Raw genomic sequence first — 21,455 nt, 5'->3', positions numbered from 1 at the left:
CCATATAAGTGTACAGGGTGTTACAAAAAGGTACGGCCATACTTTCAGGAAACATTCCTCACACACAAATAAAGAAAAGATGTTATGTGGACATGTGTCCGGAAACGCTTAGTTTCCATGTTAGAGCTCATTTTAGTTTCGTCAGTATGTACTGTACTTCCTCGATTCACCGCCAGTTGGCCCAACTGAAGGAAGGTAATGTTGACTTCGGTGCTTGTGTTGACATGCGACTCATTGCTCTACAGTACTAGCATCAAGCACATCAGTACGTAGCATCAACAGTTTAGTGTTCATCACGAACGTGGTTTTGCAGGCAGTGCAATGGTTTACAAATGCGGAGTTGCCAGATGCCCATTTGATGTATGGATTAGCACGGGGCAATAGCCGTGGCGCGGTACGTTTATTCAAAATGGTTTTAATGGCTCTGAGCACTATGGGACTTAACTGCTGAGGTCATCAGTCCCCTAGAACTTAGAACTACTTAAACTTAACTAACCCAAGACGTCACACACATCCATGCCCCAGGCAGGATTCGAACCTGCGACCGTAGCGGTCGCGCGGTTCCAGACTGTGGCGCCTAGAACCGCTCGGCCTCCCCGGCCGGCGGTACGTTTGTATCGAGACAGATTTCCAGAGCGAAGGTGTCCCGACAGGAAGACGTTCGAAGCAATTGATCGGCGTCTTAGGGAGCACGGAACATTCCAGTCTATGACTCGCGACTGGGGAAGGCCTAGAACGACGAGGACACCTGCAATGGACGAGGCAGTTCTTCGTGTAGTTGACGATAACCCTAACGTCAGCGTCAGAGAAGTTACTGCTCTACAAGGCAACGTCGACCACGGCACTGTATGGAGAGTGCTGCGGGAGAACCAGTTGTTTCCGTACCATGTACAGCGTGTGCAGGCACTATCAGGAGCTGATTGGCCTCGACGGGTACACTTCTGCGAATGGTTCATCCAACAATGTGTCAATCCTCATTTCAGTGCAAATGTTCTCTTTACGGATGAGGCTTCATTCCAACGTGATCAAATTGTAAATTTTCACAATCGACATATGTGAGCTGACGAGAATCCGCACGCAATTGTGCAATCACATCATCAACACAGATTTTCTGTGAAGGTTTGGGCAGGAATTGTTGGTGATGTCTTGATTGGGCCCCATGTTCTTCCACCTTCGTTCAATGGGGCACGTTATCATGATTTCATACGGGATACTCTACCTGTGCTGCTAGAACATGTGCCTTTACAAGTACGACACAACATGTGGTTCATGCACGATGGAGCTCCTGCACATTTCAGTCGAAGTGTTCGTACGCTTCTCAACAACAGATTCGGTGACCGATGGATTGGTAGAGGCGGACCAATTCCATGGCCTCCACGCTCTCCTGACCTCAACCATCTTGCCTTTCATTTCTGGGGGCATTTGAAAGCTCTTGTCTACGCAACCCCGGTACCAAATGTAGAGACTCGTCGTGCTCGTATTGTGGACACGGCTGTGATACAATACGCCATTCTCCAGGGCTGCATCAGCGCATCAGGGATTCCATGCGACGGAGGGTGGATGCATATATCCTCGCTAACGGAGGGCATTTAGAACATTTCCTGTAACAAAGTGTTTGAAGTCACGCTGGTACGTTCTGTTGCTGTGTGTTTCCATTCCATGATTAATGTGATTTGAAGAGAAGTAATAAAATGAGCTCTAACACGGAAAGTAAGCGTTTCCGGACACATGTCCACATAACATATTTTCTTTCTTTGTGTGTGAGGAATGTTTCCTGAAAGTTTGGCCGCACCTTTTTGTAACACCCTGTATACAGTACTTATATGGATATGGTGTCAGTTCTTTCGGACATGTCCGAAGTACTGGCATAGAAAGTTAGCTCGGTCTCTTACAGAGAGAGAAGGAACGCATGTCGTTAGCGTCCCCGGTAAGGGAATCGAGATTGTGGCGTGATAGGTCCCTGAAGCCAGGGCAGAGTCATACCACGCCACGCACGCACGGGGCGGGCAGAGCGGCGGCACGGCGCTTGCGCGGCGCGTGGGGCGGTGGAGGCTGCGGCGGCGGCGGCGGCGGCGGCGGCCGTGGCCAGCGGAGTCCAGTGCGCCGCCAAGTCCGCTCCCGGCTCGTCCGTGCCAGCCCAGCGCTCGTCGCCGTCGCCGAGTCGAGGTTACGACTGTCCGGAGGGCTGCCGCGCTGCTTCCAGGTACCGAACATTACGAGCACTGCGCACACGCCCCGCCACGCCTTGCCCAGTCAGCATTCGTCCCTTCCTAGCAAGTATGCCGTCCTCGGCTACTTTTGATCCACTGGACATGTCGTATTTATTTCTGACTTCTTTGTTTTCTTCCTTCTGCAACTACACAGCAGCACATTCCAGTTTAGCACTTCCATCACACATCGTATTTCTTACTTCTTCTCTGCAGCAAACTATTGCAATACTTCCTTCTTATCAATCGTTCGTATACAACTCTGGAGTTTATTATTTACAGCAACTATATTCTGTTGGTACCCTACGCCCCAATTGCTACCAACGGAATCCAACCAATTAGTTCCTTCAAGAAGTTTCAATTCAGCTAATCATTTTGCTTTCTGTACGTTGGATTATGGGCACTGTAACTGTAGCTTTTTTTTAAGCACACAGACATATCTCACTTCGCTGTGTTTGCTGTTTATTCGTAATCGATTTCGAACCCTTTCGTTGTTTCATCTTCAAACACTTAGGCGTAATTTAAAAAAAATAATAATTCTTACGTTTTCTGCATTAGAATTTGGTATCGTACACTTGCTGACGTATTTCATTTCGATAACGACGCCCAGGAGCCTGAAGATTTAGCAATAAAAAGCATCGAAATCAGCCTCAAACAAAGTAAACAATTAACTCAGCTGCGTTGAAAATTAGAATGAGAATAGCCTTAGTGCTCCACGAGAAAATATATTTCCGCTTCCTGTTCATTATTATTCTAATTATTATTATTACTATTATTCCTTCTGAGATGGGAACGAATTCCCACATCAATGTCGTACAGTAGTCGTCGCCACAGTCTTATACAGTTTTAGCGATGTGTCCTTGCCAGTAATAATATTGAGCGTTAGTTATATTGTACCACATATGTATTGAAAAAATAATTTTGGGTAGTGGGCCGCATTACTATGGACCACTAAAACAAGTAAAATGCCAACGTTTCGACGGACTTTGCAGCAGTTCTTTTCAGACCGATTGACTGCTGCCTTATTTTTCTAACTGTTCGTATTTCCTAGCAGGACATGGCTTTCGTCGTTTGTGTTGATTCTATCGTATTATTTTTGTTATACAGTAGATTCAGTTTCTGGAGTGCTCTTTGGAGGTCATTTTACTTTCACATACGACAGTGTAATAGTTAGCTACCGACATCGATATTAGTATTCTATCGATACATATGCTCTGATTTAATTCAAGTCCCCGTATTGTTTTAGAAATCGCTCCCTGAGAATAATTTAACTTAGATATCAAGTACTGTCGTACGAAGCCTATGACTTCGCTTCTAATTTTTCTTTGATTCTGATATTTGTGAACGTTGCTGACACAACCTTCAAGTTCTTTGGTAAGCAACTTTTATTCATTACAGAGCCGAGTTCCTTTCCGTCCCTCCGCTACTGAACCTTTTCCACATTTAATAGAGCAATCTAAGTCTCTCTTCATATTTCTTTAATTTATTCAGTATATAAGTTACACCCGTTCAGAGTAGTCCATCTCCACATCCATTAATTTCATCAAATGAAACGCCCTCAGTTATCGCTTAAGCTTGATTCTTTTTTGGTACAATTATTTCTACACGCCTGACGCCAAGGTAGATGAAACTAAGATTTAAATTTTTTTCGAAGGTCATAAAATCTTAAGCCCTGCAGGCTATCAGTTACAGAATTCTGGGTACACTTAGGGAAAATTGTAACGTATGGTGGGGCGAGGTTAGTTCACAGTACTCCGATGTACAACCAATGCCGCAATAGTAAAGAACTTCATTAGCTGCTGTGTGAATATCGGCAGCATCTTCATAATCTATTCACAAACTGTCCGGAACAGGAACAACTCAACGTCACATACCTGTCATGGCTACCTCCACCAGCACCAGTGAGATCAACAAGTGGTAAGAACGTCGCTGAAATTTTCTGCAACAGTCACTGCCGCAAGTGAGGAAAACTTCTTCACGGACGGTGCCACTATAACACTGTAATTTTAAAAAACGATATTCTCAACACGTAGGCGAAGAACGCAAATTATCACAACGTGTAATACGAGATGTCGATTCGAAACCTAGCAATTTATTCTGTCGAATCGATAGGGGGCTCACTGTAAATGGTCTTCTTTCCCGAGCTAAACGTACGGTTGCGCCGTCAATATGTTTTCTCTGATATCTCTTTCTCTCTCCTATCATTCCTGACGCCACCGTTCTCCCACTCCCTCTTGCCTTTATTTTTATAGACTGCATCACATAGCGAGCTAATCATGTCAAACGATGAACCGTTAGCGACTGTTGACAAAGGTCCTACCGCCTAACGTTACAGAGTTTCTCATAGATGCCCACGGTAATGACCTTGCTGCTTCGTCAATAACTTTTTCTTCGTTGATACATAGATCCAGGATAGATGACGATAACATAGCTGTAGATGGCAAGACACAAACTGCGACAGTGGCACAGTTTAGCCTTGAATTACATCTCCCGAAAACTCTAAGAGGACTGAGGTGAATTACCTACACTTTCATCGTCACGGACGATGGCAGCTCATCCTCTAAGATGTCAAAAGAAGGCATATTTGTGAGGAAGGTTGCTAACACCATGCCTTCACGGCATAGAGTCACATTCTGAAATTCAGTAACTTTTTCTTTTCAGTACAGTTCCTTGTGTTGACAACAACTTATGGTTCATTTCAAATAGGCTCAGTTCGAGCTCCAGCTTCGAACGTAGATTTTCAAACCTGCAACTGTTGTTGGATATACTTCTCTTGTTGTCGTTGGTTGTCCAAGGTAGCAGGTCCACGGTTCCATTTTTTCTTTTTTTGTTTTGTTGGTTTGTTTGTTTGAGATGACCTTCTACATTTAGGAATGACAAACAACATCGACGAGTACGTGTAATTTTTGTTGATTTGGCTTCGAAAACGGAAACAACAACGATAGCTGTATGCACCAAGACCAAACTATCTCATAGCATCATGCTTAGCCAGAACAGTACAGCACGATCTTGAAAACAGCAAATCTGCAGCAGCAGACAGCGTGCCTAGGCTACCACCGCAACAACCGCCCATTCAATTACGCATGTGTCACTATAGAATGCCCCCCCCCCCCCCCCCCCTTTACCCTTCAGCTTAGGCTGCTGCTTTTAATGTTCGTGTACTTTTAAGCAGCACTGATGAAATTCGGAGCCCGTCACCAACTGCATGTACTTTTCACATGCAAGATGTTTATAACATACCGACTGAACTGCCTACATTAAAACAAATCTTGCTAGAATATCCGATATCAATCGAAATGTGAATGTTCCTTTGTTCAAGGTCTTAAATCTCTGAAAGATCTTCACCTGTTTTTGTGAAATGTTGACAGAACTTTGCATTCGAATATGCGTGTGTTTTTGTATAACTACTGGAGTTTCTTATTGTACTGCTATATGACGACAATTCGTTGCCGGCTGGGGTGGCCGAGCGGTTCTAGGCGCTGCAGTCTAGAACCGCGTAGCCGCTGCGGTCTCAGGATCGAATCCTGCCTCGGGCATGATGTGTGTGATGTCCTTAGGTTAGTTAGGTTTAAGTAGTTCTAAGTTCTAGGGGACTGATGACCTCAGAAGTTAATAGTGCTCAGAGCCATTTGAACCATTTGAAGAATTCGTTCTTTAAGGTTGTTACCAAAAACATCGGGAAATACTTGACTGAATTACTTCAAACTTCTGCATGATGCACTAATAAACCTTCGGACAGACATAAGCTACTTATTTTTAGGTATGTATGGTATGTAAATACATGCATGCTATATAAAGGGGAAACGTTTTAGTTAAAATCTGGAGAAGTTATTCACCGACTTCCTTCAAATTTTAAAATATACTCTGATTAATATTCAGATAGATATATTCTACAAACATGAGTAATACATATATTTAAAATCTCTACAACTGTCGCAAGACATGTTGATGACACACACACACACACACACACACACACACACACACGCACAAACACACACACACAAAATGGCTCTGAGCACTATGGGACTTAACTTCTGAGGTCATCAGTCCCCAAGAACTTAGAACTACTGAAACCTAACTAACCTAAAAACATCACACACATCCATGCCCGAGGCTGGATTCGAACCTGCGACCGTTGCGGTCGCGCGGTTCCAAACTGTAGCGCCTAGAACCGCTCGGCCACTCCGGCCGGCACACACACAAACACACAAACACACACACACACACACACACACACACACACACACACACACACACACACACACACACACACACACACGCACACACGCTGTCTGTGTATGTGTGTCTGTGTGTGTGTGTAAAAGGGAAACATTTTTACTAAAAACCACGAAAAAATCATGGCCAATTTACTTCAAATTTTTGCACGATACTATAACGCATTTTCGGATGTACATCTCCTAAACATTTTCTTTGTATATGTAATATATTTATTTGTGTAATATACGAAGGGAAAACATGTTACTAAAACTCTTCAAAAGTTCTTGACTGATCTAATTCCAATTTTTACAGGATACTGTAACAAACATTCCTATCGACAAAGGCTGCACATTTTTTAAAACAGCACTGTACAGGTTTCTGTTAAAACCGACTGCGAGGAAGAAAACGCTGTGATCTGGTATGTTGTGAATATGTACGGTTTTGTTTTCTTTCTCACAGGCAGTTTTAACTATGATAGTCCCTGAACCATGGACCTTGCCGTTATGTGCAACCACAGCAGTGGGGTATCTGTTCAGAGGCCAGACAAATTCAGAGGCCAGACAAACGTGCTCTTCCTGAGGAGGGACAGCAGCCTTTTTAGTAGTTGCCGGGGAAACAGTCTGGATGATTGATCTGGCCTTGTAAAATTAACCAAACTGGCACTGCTGTGCTGGTACTGTGAACAGCTGAAAGGAAGAGCAAACTACAGCCGTAATTTTTCCCGAGGGTATGCATCTGTACTGTACGGTTAAATGATGATGTCATTCTCTTGGGTTAAGTATTCCGGAGGTAAAATAGTTCCCATTTCGCATCTCCGGGCGCAGGAGGACGTCGTTATCAGGAGAAACAAAACTGGAGTTCTACGGATCGGAGCGTGTAATGTCAGATCCCTTAAACGGGCAGATATGTTAGAAAATTTAAAAAGGGAAATTGATTGGTTGAAGTTAGATATAGCGGGAATTTGTGGTTTGCCGTTAACGTTGTAATTCTGTTAGAGAGAGCAAAGGACTTGGCAGAACAGTTCAGTGGCATGGACAGTATCTTGAAAGGAGAATATCAGATGATCATCAACAAAAGCAAAACGAGAATAATGGAATGTACTCGAATTAATAAGGTGATGCTGAGGAAGTTAGGTTAGGAAATGAAACACTTACGGTAAAAACAGACGGTCGAAGTAGGGAGGATATAAAGTGTATACTGGCAATGACAAGAAAAGCGTTTCTGAAAAAGAGAAATTTTTAACATAGAGTTTAGATTTAAGTGCCAGGAAATCCTTTCTAAAAATATTTGTATGTAGTGTGGGTATGAATGAAAGTGAAACATGGGAGATAAACAGTTAGACAAGAAGAGAATAGGAGCTTTTGAAATGTGGTGCTACAAAAGAATGGTGAAAATTATATCGGTAGATCAAATAACTAATGAGGAGGTACTGAATAGGATTGGGGAGAAGAGAAATTTGTACTGGAGGAAAGCGTGTGGTGGGGGGGGGGGCGGGGGGGGAGGGGATAAATCGTAGAGGGAAACCAGTAAGCAAATTCAGAGGGATGTGGGTTGCAATAGTAACTCGGAAATGAAGAGGCTTGAACAGGATAGAGTAGTATACAGAGCTGCATCAAACCTGTCTTTGGAGTGAAGACCACAACGGTAGGATTATTAGCCCACACAAGTTCTTTTACGTTATATGCACTTTTAACCAAAAACTGTATAAACAACGACGTCTTCTTTAACTTTGTTTCTCAAAGACGGTTCTCACAGAAAGGAGGAAAGTTGTATTTGTCAGTTATCTGCTTGTGATTAGAATACTACTACGGATTCTGAACTTACAGTAACAATAAACAAGGTTAAAGATCTGAGAGAGAAGCGGAGAAGTAGATGTACAAAGGCGGAGATGGAAGGGGAGTAAATCGACATAGAGATGGAGAAGAAGTAGACGGACAGAGAACAGGGGGGAAGTAGGTAGAGGGTGAGAAGGTCGTGGTGAGAGAGAGAAGGGGGGGGTAGGATGAGGAGATCAACAAAGAAAGGGGAGGACATCGACAGAGAGAGAGAGGGAGAAGGAGATGGACACACAGAGAGAGAGAGAGAGAGAGAGAGAGAGAGAGAGGAAAAGGAGACTGGGACATATTTCCAATTCCCACACATATTAGCAACTGCGATGCGCTGCTGTTATGTACACCGAAGCATTACATTTGCTCCAAGGAATACGAAACTGAAATAGGAAAATCCTCAAATGTGTGTGAATTCCTGTGGGACCAAACTGCTGAGGTCATCGGTCCCTAGACTTACATTAAACTAACTTATGCTAGGAACAACATACACACCCGTGCCAGAGGGAGGACTCGAACCTCTGGCGGGAGGGTGAAAAAGGATTTAGTGGGGACAAAGTATTACGAAAGCTCTAGCTATAACTTTATGGAGATTTCAATTAATTAATAGTAACGAAAACAACTTCTTTTGAACTAAATCCAGTTGTTAGAATGGAGTTATCTTTCCTGTTTCGACTGAAATACGTCAATTCCTTCAAAACAGCTTTTCAAAGTAAGTGTCAAAATTAAGGTGAACAGTGTTTTCGTATCATGCTTCGGAGCATTAGTTGATAGAAGCTATTCCACACATAACCTGTTACCTCATTGTGAGTGAATAAGAGGCGGTTCAGACTTCTAGTAAATAATGTTAGTAAAGCTGTGGAAAATTTCTGAAAGGGAAATTAAACACGTAAATTTGAACCTCACGACGAAATCCGATGAAGAATGGAAAGGGAAAGGGACAGGTACATTCAAGCAATTTTGTTTAGTGTCCGAAAATGCCTCTTATGTTACATAAGACCTAAATTTTAGTACGCAGAACTTAGGCTGAACAAAATATTATTCATCTGAAGCAATTTATGTAAAGCATGGCGATTCGAAGAGAATTGTATCACAGAGTGCTCGCCAACCTGAGAGCATCCCGTACCCTACGAAACAACGGCACAGTGTGGAGCACCGGCGATAGAGGCCGGATGCTCTGTTAAGTCTTCCAGGTAGGCACTGAAAGAAGCAATTTCAATCCTTTTGGTTGATTATTACGAGAATCTCTCTCAAATGTCTACTACTTGTAGTTATTAGTAGTTTTAGTGTTTTTCGGCATATTGTTTAAAGAGGGCTCAAAAGCCACAAACTCATCAAATAGAGACGGCATTTTGGGCTTGGGTGGTATTTAGACCTATTCTTTGTTGTACAGATATTCTCGGTTTGTCTAGTGTTTATTAGATCTGTAGGTGTTTCGTAGCGGTAATGGAACGCGTTTTTCTTATAGCTAAACAATCGACAATGGCATAAAAAGCAGAAACAAGTTGCTCGACGAAAAATAAGTATAGTCTACGTACAAAAATTTGGCCTTCATTCGATATTATTCAATATCAGAGAATGCCAATTCTGAAATCCTGCATTTATCTTTAGCAACTTCATTCGTTATCGGTAAATATTACGAAGCTGATCAAGCGAGAGAGATATGCTGATTGAGACTACCTACGGTGGTGCAAACTTAGCCCCTAATAATCAGGTATATATTGACAGTACAGTGGTTGGCAACTGCAGCTAATATACAGGGTGATTATAATTAATGTTAAACCTTCAAACCACTGTATAAGTAACACCACTGGTCGGAATGACATCAAATTCCATCGGAATAGTATCGGAGGAGGAGGGAAACGTATGGCAGAAGAAAAATAAATAGTTACAATATGTAGCAATAGATTAGGCGCTGTAAGCATCATAATTTAATAGTGATGGACCAAAAATGACAAATGAAACATACAACAATGCCTAAGGTGTACGCCTGACGTTAAACAAACTCTACTTCTCAGTGTGCATCGGTGTGCGAGTGTGATACTGTTAGTTACGTAAGCCCATCCACCACGGAAAGATCATGGGAGAAATCGGTTTTCAATTGTCTTGTGGCCAAAAAACACATAAAAAACATCACTCACATCGGTTTTTAACTGTGCTGACGTCAGAAACCGCATAAAAAGCATCAATCACATCGGATTTTAATTGTACTAGGACCAAAAACCGCATGAATCAAAATCAAATTGGATTATTAATTTCCGTGTGACTGGCGCAAAACATGTCCAGTATGCTGTCCACCGTTTTTTAAAAAAACTTGAAATCGAGAAACAGCATTATCCACAACTAATAGAAGTGTTTCCGATGTCACGTTCAGAATGTGTCGCGCTGTGCGTGCCTTCAATGCAGGTAAGCTTGCAATCGCAGCAATAAACACAGCATCTTACAGATTGCCCCATAGCCATAAGTCGCACGGATTAACATCAGGTGATCAGGACGGCCAGGCTGTAGGGAAATGGCGGCTGGTAATTATAACATTTCCGAAATGGCGCTTCAGCAGCTGCTTAACTGAATTTCTAATGTGCGGAGGTGCGCCATCTTGCATAAAAATGATTCCATCCTCATATCCATGCTGTTGGAGAGCTGGAATGACGTGGTTGCGCGAAAGACACTCACAGCGCTTACCAGTGACGGTACAGGTAACAGGACGGGAAGCACCTGTCTCTTCGAGAAAATATGGCCCTATGATAAATGATGCCGTAAATCCGCACCACACAGTGACATTTTCAGAATGAGGTGGTACTGGCTGATTTGAGTGTGGATTTTCCGTTATCCATGTTCGACTATCCTGTGTATTGACATATCCTGTCAGATGGAAGTGGCCTACAAAATTTTCCGCGGCTACTCATTGCCACATCTATGCGAGCAAGAAATTCTAAAACAAAGGTCTCTCTTGCTGGCAGGTCAATAGGAAGCAACTCATAACACATGGATAATTTTGAATGGATAGCAAAGAAGTATATTTCGTAGCATTTTAGGCACCGTGCTCACCAGTATGTCCAATTGCGAAAGGAGGAAAACCCGTGTACCCGGGTTGTTTACACCAACTTCAATGGATCGTGCGCATGACAGGTGTTTTCATTTACGTATTCTAACACATACAGCGCCATCTGCTGATTAATTTTCTGACTATTTCCTTTTCTTCTGCCACACGTTTTCCCACTTCTCCGATAACATTCCGTTTCGATTTGACGTCATTCTGACCAGCGGTGTTATTTCTACAGCGTTTTGAAAGTTTAACTTTAATTAAAATCACTCTTTAAATTAATAATTATTCACTATCCGACTTGTTGCTGCAATGAATTTCGTGAACGGGATGTGAATTCGAAAATGTAATCCGTGCTATAATGTGGATATCAGGTCTTTGAATGACAATATTTGTGATATCTTTGTTTTGAACACTAGGAGTGGTTATTAAAGATGTGTCGTCGTATAAATGGGAGAAATTTATTTCGGAAGCCACTGGAAGTTATTATTGCTTGACAGTTCTTGTCAGAAAGCTATAATATTTGGATAATGCATATATTTACTTCAGTATGTCTTTTTCTCATTCTCTTCCTCTACCCGCCCCATCCCCCTTCAACCCCCTCTCACCCCCGGGCGTGTAGCCAGCCAAGTAAGAGAAATTAGCATACCGAATTTGTTTGGTTCACTGTCGGATGTGTGTTTGTGTGTGTGTGTGTGTGTGTCTTTATGTGTGTGTGTGTGTGTGTGTGTGTGTCTGTGTGTGACCTCCTGTGTATGCGCGCTCGCGTGCGCGAATGTGAACATGCTTGTTCTCTTCAGATCCTGTGCGTTCTACATCTGCATGTACATCTACATGATTACTATTCACAATAAAGTGCCTAGCAGAGGGTTCAATGAATCGCCTTCAAGCTCTCTCTACCGTTCTACTCTCGAATGGCGCGCGGGAAAGATGAGTACTGACATTTTTCTGTGCGAGCCCTGATTTCTCTTATCTAGATGTTCATTTCTTCCTATGTAGGTGGGTGCCATCAGACTGTTTTCTAATCGGAGGAGAAAATTGGATAGATATTTCATGAGAAGATCCCGTCGCAACGAAAAATGCATTTGTTTTAATGATTGCCACCCCAATTCGCGTATCATATCTGTGGCACAGTCACCACTATTTCGCGATAACACAAAACGAACTGCCTTTTAACTAATCCCATGTCGTCCGTCAGTCCCACATGATGCGGATTCCACACCGCACAGCAATACTCAGAATAGGGCGGACAAGCGTGATGTAAGCATTCCCTTTAGTAGACCTGTTGCACCTTCTAAGTGTTTTGCCAATTAATCGTAGTCTTAGGTTTGTTCGACCCACAACATTGTCTACGTGACCGTTCAAATTTACATTATTTGTAATTGTAATCCCTAAGTATTTAGTTTAATTTACTGCCTTGGGATTAGTGTGAATTATCGCGCACTCTAAATTCATCGAGTTTGTGAATAGCTTCACACTTTTCTTTATTCAGAGTCAACTGCCACTTTTCGCGCCATACAGATATCTTTTCTAAATCATTTTCAGTTCGTTTTGGTCATCTGATGAGTTTACAAGATGGTAAATGGCAGAATAATCAGCAAACAATCTAACAGGGCTACTCAGATTGTGTCCTATGCCGTTAATATAGGTCAGGAACCATAGAGGGCCTATAACACTTCCTTCGGGAATGCCAGATATTACTTCTGTTTTACTCGATGACTATCCGTCTATTACTACGAACTGTGACCTTTCTGACAGGAAATCACGAATCTCATCGCACAACTGAGGCGATACTCCGTAGGCACGCAATTTGGTTAGAAGACGCTTATGAGGAACGGTGTCGAAAGCCTTCTGGAAATCTAAAAATATGGAATCTATTTGACATCCCCTGTCAATAACACTCATTACTTCATGAGTATAAAGTGCTTGTTGTGTTTAACTAGAACGATATTTTCTGAATCTGTGTTGACTATGTGTCAATAAATCGTTTTCTTCGAGGTAATTTATAATGTTCGAACACAATATATGTTCCAAAAACCTACTGCAAGTCGACTTTAGTGATATGGGCCAGTAATTCTGCGAAATACTCCTATTTCCCTTTTCTCTTTAGGAACGGATCTTTCATTGAATGGTTGAAATGGCTCTGAGCACTATGGGACTTAACATCTATGGTCATCAGTTCCCTAGTACTTAGAACTACTTAAACCTAACTAACCTAAGGACATCACACAACACCCTGTCATCACGAGGCAGAGAAAATCCCTGACGATCTTTCATTGACCGAGCGGTTGTACGTAGTTGCTAAATATGGAGCTGTTGTATCAGCATACTCTGAAACGAACCTGGCTGGTATACAATATGGATTTTTATTTAGTGTTTTAAACTGCACGGAGGATATCTACTTCTATGTTTCTTATCTTGGCAGTTGTTCTTGATTAGAATTCAGAAATATATACTTAGTCTTTTTTGGTGAAGGAGTTTCGGAAACAGTGTTAAATAACTCTACTTCAGTGGCACGGTCATCATTGACTTCAACGTCGTTATCGCTCAGTGAAGGTATTGATTACATATTTTCACAGGTGTGCTTTATGTATGCCCAAAATCTCCTTGGGTTTTCTTCGAGATTCCTAGACAGAGTTTCGTCGTGGAAATTATTAAAAGAATCTCGTTGCATCTCTACATACATAAGAATGTCGCCACCCGGACATAAACTTCAAGCAAGCGCTCTATGTAAAACGACGATAGATTTCACGAAATATTCCTTGACGGTGGTACAGAAATATACAACTGTTTTTGTAGTCGTCCCAGGTGTTCACTGATAACAACTCTCCACTTCCTGACAAAACACTGTTTCCTGTCGAGAAGTTCAGAGTATCGAGGATACGACGAGGCGACGCTTCCATAGCTGTGTCTTTTCCAAGAAGGCTCTTATGGTATCAGTGACGCCCATTATTTTCGGTTTCTACCTACTAGCTACAAATTCATATTATGAAAAGTTTCAAAGAGGTTTCAAGGTACGCTGTGATGGATATAAAACGGTCATGAATCAATGAATGATGAAGCTCAGCTTTCGCTTTGCTCAAAAAGAACCATTTCTACCCCTTATTTCCAATCATACAGCCTGTTCTGTATGAAAGTCAGATCATTGTATAATACTTGGAGAAAAAGAGTATTCACAGCACGGAACCTAATTTGGTGAACTACACTGATAGCCACTTGCAGTGCAGATACAGTTCTTCAGGAAAAATTTTAGAAGCTAGGGCTTGTCTGTGGATCATATGAGAGTCAATTAAGATTACGATCTTTTTCTCTGGCAATATTTAAGAAGCCAATACGTGAATTTAACGTGGTTGGTGCTCTGTCGGTGCAGATTCCAATAACTCATTCCCAAGACAAACCGTTATCAACAAAAGATTCATTTACGGCCGAAAATACATCTGAACCTTTTGATTTTGTTGTCAAGTTTAAAAAAAAAAACATTATTTCGTCCGTTATGTTCTTCTTCCACAAGTCAGTCATATACTGTTAAGTGATTATTGAGCTAGATCAGTTGAATCGTCACACCGCGGCAAAAAACGGAAACTTTTCTGACTTTTAACTAGCTATTCTTTCACATTCAGGGCCATTTCTTTGATCTTAGGTATCACACTGTTGTTTGAAAGGGGTATCATATCGTATTTCACCGACTGTCGTCTCCAAACACAGTCCTGGCCGCTTTAAGAATGTAACGTTTGATTAACGTTTCACCAATAGTATGAGGGCTAAAGAAAAAGAAGATGGAGAGAAATGTTATATGCCATTTCAATTTTTTTATTTTTTTATTTTGATGCTGTAAGGTTCCAGTAGAGTCCAGTTTCACATCACTTAAGGAATTTATTTTTCGAAGGGAAGCACTCTTTTACTTTAATTTTCATTGCCGGGTGAGCTGTTGTTAGATGACGTTCAAGACACACTGGTCGGAATGTGTCGGTCTAGCAGACATTTTCACTCAGTGTTTTCACAGAACTTACATAGTATTTCTTTTTCTTTTTTATAGAGCACAACAGCCATAATACTGAGTTAAGTATGTAGAGCACCAACTGAAGAATGTGCTAAGTCAGCATTAATTTGATGACGCATGAGGCAAAACTGATGTTGCCAACTGTACAAAAAAATACCTCGCTAGCTGCATAATGAGGACAAATTTCTACTTCTACTGAGCTGCTGAGCTGTCCGTGCCCGACTCCCTCCCGCCGCCCTCGCCCCAGTAAATCAGTGCAAGAACGTAAGGCCGGCCAGAGTTAATTCCCGCTTCTTTCGTGGTCGTTAAGGTCCTAGCATATTATTACCTGGCAAGGATGAAAAATGTGCCACCCATTGATTCGTTGCAGAAAAGTGATTTGGGGAAATGCTGAAAATTCCTAAATCTGGATAAAAGACGGAAGCATGAACCCTGGCCTTCTAAACAAACATTCACGTAATTTATGTCAAAACTTCAAACAAAAAACGCATAGCACCTGCAATGAATATTTCTTATGTAGTTTCAGACAAAAATATACTCCCCTGAGAAATTATTTAACGACAATGACGCGTTTCGCCCTCTTGGGGCATCATCATATTGAGTAAAAGTAGCCGGATATGTGAGTGATCAGGCAAAAAACCTCATATAGTGTAAAAAAGAAATCTCAGCCCCAACTCCAAATTCATACGAAGGTAGAATAATATTACAAGAAATAGAGGAATAACAGAATAACTGTAGGGGTACCATCTTCTCAGCGGATAGGAATAATTTCTAGAATCACAAGTGTCACAAGACATATTTCGTGAGTTCTCGCTTTAACTGTCACTTGTAGTGAACTGTGCAGTGAGTACCACATAAACTACGCATAGAAGTGACATTAAAACGGAAGTATTGCCCCAGTTTCATTTCTTGTATATTTAATTCTAAATTGAATTGTCGTGGAACACTGTACACTACAATTTCATGCAGGAAATGATGTCTAAAACATAATATTTCGTTTTAAAACAGTGTGATACCTAAGATCAAAGAAATGGCCCTGAATGTGAAAGAACAGCTAGTTAAAAGTCAGAAAAGTTTCCGTTTTTTGCCGCGGTGTGACGATTCAACTGATCTAGCTCAATAATCACTTAACAGTATATTACTGACTTGTGGAAGAAGAAAATAATGGGCGAAATAATGTTTTTTTTTAAGCTTGACAACAAAATCAAAAGGTTCAGATGTATTTTCGGCCGTAAATGAATCGTTTATTGATAACGGTTTGTCTTGGGAATGAGTTATTGGAATCTGCACCGACGGAGCACCAACCATGTTAAATTCACGTATTGGCTTCTTAAATATTGCCAGATAAAAAGATCGTAATCTTAATTGACTCTCATATGATCCACAGACAAGCCCTAGCTTCTAAAATTTTTCCTGAAGAACTGTATCTGCACTGCAAGTGGCTATCAGTGTAGTTTTAAAACAGAATTACTTTAGAGATTATGAAAGATCAACAAATCGCTAAACATACTTAGCGAGCTCATGCTTTAAATATCACTTCTATCAAATATTTTGGACCATACTACATAAAGAGATGGCTTTGTATTGTCAGTGAGATGCCGGACGGAGTGGGCGACCGGTTCTAGGCGCTACAGTCTGGAACCGCGCGACCGCTACGGTCGCAGGTTTCTAATCCTGCCTCGGGAATGGATGTGTGTGATGTCCTTAGGTTAGTTAGGTTTTTCGTAGTTCTAAGTTCTAGGGGACTGATGACCTCAGCAGTCAAGTCCCATAGTGCTCAGAGCCATTTGAACCATTTGTCAGTGAAAATATATTGTACTAGGGTTTACGTTGCTTGATTCCTGCCCGAATCTTCACTAATATGCTAGATCAATCAAGTCCGTTTATTTATTTGTTGATACAGTGACATCACGATTCCTAAGATAACAGCTTATTTTACACTAATGTTAGATTTTTTTCATTTACAGATCATTCGGTTTCTGGTTGCTGGTATTTAATATCTACGTTTGTAAAATTCAAGAATTCATAAAAAACTAACTTGTTGGCAAAGAAAATCTAAAGTCTACTCTTAAACTAATACGTGGCATCAGTGCAATTACAATCACAATACTTACAGCAAGTTGTTACTCCTGATGAATTTGTAGTTGTCTGAATACCATGAAGGAAATGTTGTATTTTAGAAAAATTATGCCTCTGCAGTTTTGTCTTACACAAAACATCAACTTCGTTTCTAATAAAATGACATATATCTTCCTACTTCTTTCATTAAAATGATTTTGTTTATAGCATAAAAAACTTTCAACTAACATAGCGACTTTTTTTATCGACTATAGACCACGGTCCAAGGCATATTTGTCTGCCTCCAATGCTGATAACGTCATGAGAAACCACAACTACACAGAAAGTAGTTAAAATCTCAAACGAGCTCAGGAAGACGGTTTACACCTATCCACCGAGCGGTCGGTTCGTGACGTCATTAGATCGCTGCTTAAGATCACGGAGTCCGGCCGATGTGTGTCTTGGAACTTATAATGGGGAAGAGTTGGCGCTGTTTGCTTTACTGATCCCTAATACCCACAAATTGTCTAATTTCAACCCTTCTGCTTCCCTTTTAAGTATTTTGAAAGAAATTTCCGCCGTTTCGCTGCAGATTTGTGTTCATTTCTTTCACACAATTACGAATATAGTCTCATAGTCATTCTCAAGTGCTATTTAAAATCCCAAAAAAAAGTTCGAAGTGCCTAAAAAGGCGCTTCAGAGTAACGAATACCTGGTCTTACATTGCCAGTCGTCGTATTGAAGGACAGGAGAGCAATTCAAAGGCACATAATGTGGCTGAAATTTTGAGTAGCGAAGAAACATTAGCGAACTGTAATGGATACAAATCTACATCAAACTGTGGAAATTTCGTTCAAAAATTTCTGCATGACTGTGGTCCCCCTAGAAGGAACAATCATTAAAATTTTCTGTTTAGATCGTTTCTGTGCTTTTAAATTTCATTGGCCTTTCTCAGTGATTGGATCTTGGTATAACCGTAGTATCGGAGAAACAAATGTTTTGGTTCCTTGGTCGGAGTGAATGAACTGTTACTGCCAACTTATCCGTGTCGTCGAGGTGGCTGTCTTTGTGTTTCTTAAATCGGATGTTAAAGCCTCTGCTTGTTTCTGTAGTTCCTGTAGTCCTGATGTGGCAAGTGGCGGACATATGCCCATTGCAGTGCTAAAATGTTGGCGTACCTTTCTTGTTCGTTATAAACACACTGTCAATAACGTGTCTTCTGAGTACTCTGCTTATGCGACCTGGACGCGGTTAATTTTAAGGTAATTTTCGTCAGTGAAAGGTTGTATCCTGGTATGTGGGACAAGATTCAAGTAGCGAACCATGGAGGTAAATTCTGCAGTATCAATTATTAGGCAGAAGCATAACAGAGTCGCGATAATTAGCAAAACAAGAGAGTGACGTCCATACCATCAGACATGAATCCTATTGCTATTAATAGGTCTGAAAGAGCTCTTTTTTTTTCGTCAGAGGAGGAAATTATGCGGTTGCAGATTCCAGAATACCAGAGAAAGACGTTGTTGCTAACATCTAGCTGAAATACATCATTTCATGGGTACGTGTAAAGGGTGCGGCTTTCTGTGCTTGTTTGAGACTGTACATCAGGAGAGGCCAAGACTTCGGCTCGTGGGCCATGCCGGGGTCGTGTGCCGGAGTGCTCAGCCCTGTTTCACATTTCCCCACCGCAACGGCGCGCTGTCTGAGCGCGAGGAGAGGGAAGAGTGCAAAACAGCGAACGCGTCGCATTTAAATGGCAGTAAAGGCCTACTGCATATGACTTGGTTTTGTTTTTCACATTTCTAAACACCTTGCAGTACAAACAACACAGCTTATCACTATTAATTAATTACGTTTGGCGCGCGAAAGGCATAATATAATTGCTACTGGCACAAAGTGTCGGCATATGGACTAACGCAGATAATTACACAGGACGTTGCACTCAAGTTTTCACGTAATCATGACTTAATTAGTTTCATAATCGAAAAAAAGTATTTTACAAAAACATGTGGATCTAAATATTACCGACTTTTGCAACATCAGAAACTGTAATTACCTTGCAGATCAATCAATTACATTTGCACAGGCATAGGGCGCTTTCTAATGAAACGGCAAACGCTCTCGAAAACAGCACGAGAATAGAACTAAGGTTAAAAGTGTCCTCAAAACTTTTATAAAACTATTGTAATTCTTGTAAGGCCACAATGAATTGCTCAGACATCGAACTTTCTTCGCCGCCAGTGACCTAAGGAAACTGGATTGTCTTAGTCACAATGTGACCCTCCTGAAACGTCTTTTTCTCTTTAAATGTATCCCCATAAAATCAGAAAGAAGTTATCTTGCAGTGTCCTACAATGGGCAATGCGGTTTCAAGTCTACTTAAAACGCAAAGTCTCCAATCCATTCATCTCATTTTCGTTCCTGCACTACTTTTTATTTCACAATCTCAACACTAGCGAGATTTAAATTGAAAAAGTTCCAGTGGTACCCCTTGACTTAACCAACGCACTTTGCAGTAGTATGTGGAGTCTCCGTACTGTTCGTTCATTTCCATTGGTAACTGTTGCAGCCAACATTGAAATAATGAGTGCGACTTCAGAAATTTTACTATTGCTTCAAGGGCTCCATCCAGAAAATTGAAGACAAATTGCTTCTTGATGTATAGAACAATGAATCCCGTCTGCCGATCATTGCAATTGAGGAGCGCCGGAACAAATACCGATAAATCCGCATTTGCTGTTAATACAGAAAGTAACAAATAGTGATCTCTAAATGGCTCCACAAGCTATAAAAAGAAGGAGCACACCATAAAACACTTGATGTCGCGTTGTGCTGAAAATTATTTTGTGGCAGCATGTATTATTACTCCGGTATCTCCCCCCTACAGCTCAAACACGCGAATATAGCAAAAGTAGCTATAACGGGTTTTGATCCGGCGCTCCTCAATTTTTTGGTCTTTCATTGTCATCTAGAAGTTTACATTATTTCTTCATGGTACGATGTCATTTCGTAGCAAATAAGCAGTACCCGTCGCTTATGCGAATTTACAGTTCCCATCCTTCTGTTATTCACGTTCATTTTAAAGGATTGTGGGATATATCTCCAGAGTGCCACTTTTTGTGCAGACAGCCACCGCACCTGTGAAAGTCCATCATAGCACGAAGAAATAGCGAAGAGTAAACGGTGTTGACCGCACGTTTCTGCCGAACTCAGCGAGGTGTGTCGACCGAAAAGTGCCGTACTGCAATGATAATAGACATGTCGCGCTGAGCGGGTACTTCCGAGAAGAGCCGAGTAAGGCCGAGTGAGGGGCCAGCCCTTGGCCCGCCCGTGGCCTGCGCACGCTGCACGCGTGACGTCTGGTACGCTGTGACCGGCCCTGCTGTAAATGCTTTCTGAGTCGTTGCGGTCACTGATGACGTCGCAGCACTGGATGACGTAACATTTAGGCTTGGAAATACGCCTTAGGTCAGGACCTAATGCCCATAAAAAAGAAATAAACAACGCGTAAATTTCCGTCGTGAAAGATTTCATTGCATGACTTCAACAAACATCTCTTTCGACTGAAGATGACGAGCTATATAAAACATATCCTAAGACTAAAGTGCCATCCATTGGATACCGGTGTTGCACAACAAGCACTGAGTATTCAAATGTAAAGAAGTGCAGCAGTCAGTCGCGAGATCCATATTTATTGTAAATCTGTATTTCGAATATAACATAGTCATCATCGATGCATTACCAGAAATGTAATATAGGAATCACCATGGCAGAGCGTAAACATTTGTTTCAGACATGTAAATGCTGACGTCAAATGTCACGTGTTTATGCCACGCGGGATTAGCCGAGTGGTCTCGGCCGCTGCAGCCACGGACTGTGCGGCTGGTCCCATCGGAGGTGCGAGTCCTCCCTCGGGCACACGTTTGTCCTTAGGATAATTTAGGTGAAGTAGTGTGTAAGCCTAGGGACTGATGACCTTAGCAATTAAGTGCCGTAAGATTTCACACACATTTGAACATTTTTTGTCACGTGTTTATGCTCTCAGATGGTTATGCTTATATGACTCTTCTGGTAACGCAACTATGATGACCATGAAATCTGCA

Source organism: Schistocerca americana, chromosome 1 (genome assembly GCF_021461395.2).
Source record: "Schistocerca americana isolate TAMUIC-IGC-003095 chromosome 1, iqSchAmer2.1, whole genome shotgun sequence".
NCBI classification, from domain to species: Eukaryota; Metazoa; Arthropoda; class Insecta; order Orthoptera; family Acrididae; genus Schistocerca; species Schistocerca americana.
This window is presented reverse-complemented; position numbering follows the sequence as displayed.